Genomic DNA, 4,356 nt, shown 5'->3' with positions numbered 1-4,356 from the left:
CCTCTCTCTGTTGCTCTCTCTCTCCTTATCCCCCCTCCCTTACCGTGCCCCTCTGCTTCCCTGGGAGGTGGAGTCTAGAAGGAAACCGTGAGAGGAAATAAGGGATGTGGAAGAGTGGAAAAAGAGAGGGGGGGGAGCCTCAACTGACCTTTTTGCGAAAAATAGTCCGACCTGATTGATTTGTGTCAACATCTTAATTGACAACATTACCGAATATTTGTATCTATTCCATTAGTTCCGTGTGTGTACAAACATTCCTCTTGGGTCCAATCTCCAGATTTGTCTGTGCTGCACAGTGATATACACAGTCTACTGGAGCAGAGAACTGATGGAGAGGAGAACTAGTCTGTGTGAGTGAGAGAGGTGATAGATAGGTGAGTGATTTGGCTGGGTTGTGTGTGGTGTGGTGGGGAAGTAGCTCTGTCAATGAGGGGGGCAGGGGGGGGGGGTTGAATCAGCAGGAGGGGTGGACTTGTCTAATTGAGAAAGTGCTGGGCTCTGCATGGGGGCCCAGGAATGTGCATAGTTAGACTCCACTCCTCATTCATCCTCATGTAGTGCTGATGCAGGGAAGAGGAGAGAAACAGAGAGGGAAAGAAAGAGGGACTGTAGAATAGAATATCCTATTACTTCTGCTGCCTTTCGCTATCCATGGCTTATGGGGAGTTGTCAGGCCTCTCCTGTGCCCTAGAGGCACATATTCACGCATGGGTGCACACAATGATGAATGGCCCGTAGAATGGGGGGAGGAAAGCATCGGTATCGGTTAAGTAAAGAAAACTGCACCAAGCATGAAACAACAAGGATATACAGGTAACTGCCAAAATAAAGGAAACACCAACATAAACTGTCTTAATTGGGCATTGGGCCATGACGAGCCACCAGAACAGCTTCAATGCACCTTGGCATAGATTCTACAAGTGTCTTAAACCATACAACACCATTCTTCCACAAAGAAAATCCATAATTTGGTGTTTTGGTGGTGGAAAGTGCTGTCTCAGGCGCCCCTCCAGAATCTCCCGTAACTGTTTCAACTGGGTTGAGATCTGATGACTGAGACACACACACACACACCCTTTAAACCCCCTATGTTCTTTTGAGACCCCTCTTTCAAAGTTACTGAGATCTCTTCTAGCCATGGTATCCAAAATAATGGGAAACAGGGCATTTTTATACATGACCCTAAGCATGATGGGATGTTTTCATTTAAATTGCTTAATTAACTTAAGGAACCACACCTGTGTGGAAGCACCTGCTTTCAATATACCTTGTATCCCTGATGTTGTCAAGTATTTCCTTTATTTTAGCAGTTCCCTGTATGGTGCACAACTGTAATAGGCCATGTAAGAAGAGTCCTGTTGAATCTACAAACCTACATCATTCGAATGTGTACAGAATTAACTAAAGTCTGATTTTAAAATATGGTGTCAAATATGGTGCCTGTCCTATTACGCACTATTGTATTGTGCCAAAATCAAAACATGACGCCTCATAAAAATATGCGTGTCAGCCACTAGGGTGTGGGTGACATCTGGTGGTTTGTACAAAAACTACATTCAGGGTAAAGATAACTATTTCTGACCAACCTGTAATGAGGGGAGGGGAGAGGAGGGTGGTAATGAGGAAGAGGAGAAGATTAAGAGAATGATAAAGAATATGAAAACAATGAGTAGCGGCGTTTGTAAAACAATTGCTCATGAAAAATAACAATTGATATGGAAGCTGAATAAATAAAATCATTTTCATTATGAAGATTACGATGGCTATCATGATGAAGAACACGTGGATGCTGCTGGCGATGATTTCACTAGGGAAGAATAGTTAATCCCATTGATTACTGAGTGCTACCCGGCCTCTCACAATGGAACCATGGCTACGTCTCAAATTGCACCCCAATTCCTATGTAGTGCACTACGTTTGACCAGGGCCCATAGGGCTCTGGTCAAAGGTAGTGCACAATATAGGGAATAGGGTGCCGTTTGGGACACACTCAATTAGTCATTGTGCTGTGTGTTTTTAATTACTCTCTTGATTGGATTAGGGCATTATACTACGCTGACGACTCCCACTTAATAGGGTATTATTAACAAGTATATTATCATACAGTTGAAGTCGGAAGTTTACATACACTTAGGTTGGAGTCATTAAAACTTGTTTTTCAACCACTCCACAAATTTCTTGTTAACAAACTATAGTTTTGACACGTCGGTTAGGACATCTACTTTGTGCATGACACAAGTAATTTTTCCAACAATTGTTTACAGACAGATTATTTCACTTATAATTCACTGTATCACAATTCCAGTGGGTCAGAAGTTTACATACACTAAGTTGACTGTGCCTTTAAACAGCTTGGAAAATTCCAGAAAATTATGTCATGGCTTTAGAAGCTTCTGATAGGCTAATTGGCATAATTTGAGTCAATTGGAGGTGTACCTGGGATGTATTTCAAGGCCTACCTTCAAACTCAGTGCCTCTTTGCTTGACATCATGGAAAATAAAAATAAATAAAATAAAAACCTCCACAAGTCTGGTTCATCCTTGGGAGCGATTTCCAAACGCCTGAAGGTACCACGTTCATCTGTACAAACAATAGTACGCAAGTATAAACACCATGGGACCACGCAGCCGTCATATGTCTAAGGAAGGAAATGTGTTCTGTCTCCTAGAGATGAACGTACTTTGGTGCGAAAAGTGCAAATCAGTCCTAAAACGACAGCAAAGGACCTTGTGAAGATCCTGGAGGAAACGGGTACAAAAGTATCTATATCCACAGTAAAACAAGTCCTATATCAACATAACCTGAAAGGCCGCTCAGCAAGGAAGAAGCCACCGCTCCAAAACCGCCATAAGAAAGCCAGACTCCGCAACTGCACATGGGGACAAAGATCGTTCTTTTTGGAGAAATGTCCTCTGGTCTGATGAAACAAAAATATAATTTTTGGCCATAATGACCATCGTTATGTTTGGAGAAAAAAGGGGGAGGCTTGCAAGCCGAAGAACACCATCCCAACCGTGAAGCACAGGGGTGGCAGCATCATGTTGTGGGGGTGCTTTGTTGCTGCAGGAGGGACTGGTGCACTTCACAAAATAGATGGCATCATGAGGGAGGAAAATTATGTGGATATATTGAAGCAACATCTCAAGACAACAGTCAGGAAGTTAAAGCTTGGTTGCAAATGGGTCTTCCAAATGGACAATGACCCCAAGCATACTTCCAAAGTTGTGGCAAAATGGCTCAAGGACAACAAAGTCAAGGTATTGGAGTGGCCATCACAAAGCCCTGACCTCAAACCTATAGAAAAGGTTTGGGCATAACTGAAAAAGCGCAGGAAGGCCTAAAAACCTGACTCAGCTACACCAGCTCTGTCAGGAGGAATGGGCTAAAATTCACCCAACTTATTGTGGGAAGCTTGTGGAAGGCTACCCAAAATGTTTGACCCAAGTTAAACAATTTAAAGGCAATGCTACCAAATACTAATTGAGTGTATGTAAAATTCTGACCCACTGGGAATGTGATGAAAGAAATAGAAGCTAAATCCTTCTCTCTACTATTATTCTGACATTTCACATTCTTCAAATAAAGTGGTGATCCTAACTGACCTAAGACAGGGAATTTGTACTAGGATTAAATGTCAGGAATTGTGAAAAACTGAGTTTAAATGTATTTGGCTAAGGTGTATGTAAACTTCCGACTTCAACTGTATCTGCGGCATTGTCAAAGTAGCCTTTTCCTGATGAATTATCTTTTGACGAATGCCTTTCACCTGTCTCATTGCATACTTCTAGTAGGCTACTATCTAGATTTGAGTATGTGTTGTATTTTGACTTTAAAATACCTGTCTTTATCCTCCTCTCTCCAACCCTGCTTGACTTCCTCTGTTTACTGGAGCTCCATCTGTCACGTATTAATAGATGGAATTAAATGGTGAATGTCATTGCTATGACTTTAATTCCAAAACCATTTCCCTCTCCACATTGTCAGGCTAAAGGGTGACATATTTCATAAGCTCGTAAGTATCAGATCTCTGACTCTCAAACCAATTTGATTAATCTGTCATATTTCTATAATCTCCTCCCCGGCATTCATACACAGGACCATCACGCACTCTCTTAGATTAAGTGGGAAATTATCCAAATTGCCACCTTGGCAAGCTCCCATAAAACCCAATAAAATAGTCATTTTTATCACTCAATAAAACTAAATGTCAACTATTCTTCCCTTATTCGGCACACACACACACACCACACAAACACACAAAAGGAGAAAGAGGAGAAAGAACTGTCAAACTTGATGAATAATTCTGTCAGATGACAAATACTTTGCCATGCAACTGGGGGACAACTGAAACTGTG

This window comes from Salvelinus sp. IW2-2015, linkage group LG30 (genome assembly GCF_002910315.2).
Source record: "Salvelinus sp. IW2-2015 linkage group LG30, ASM291031v2, whole genome shotgun sequence".
In the NCBI taxonomy this organism is placed as follows: Eukaryota; Metazoa; Chordata; class Actinopteri; order Salmoniformes; family Salmonidae; genus Salvelinus; species Salvelinus sp. IW2-2015.
Note: the sequence above shows the minus strand (reverse complement) of the source record.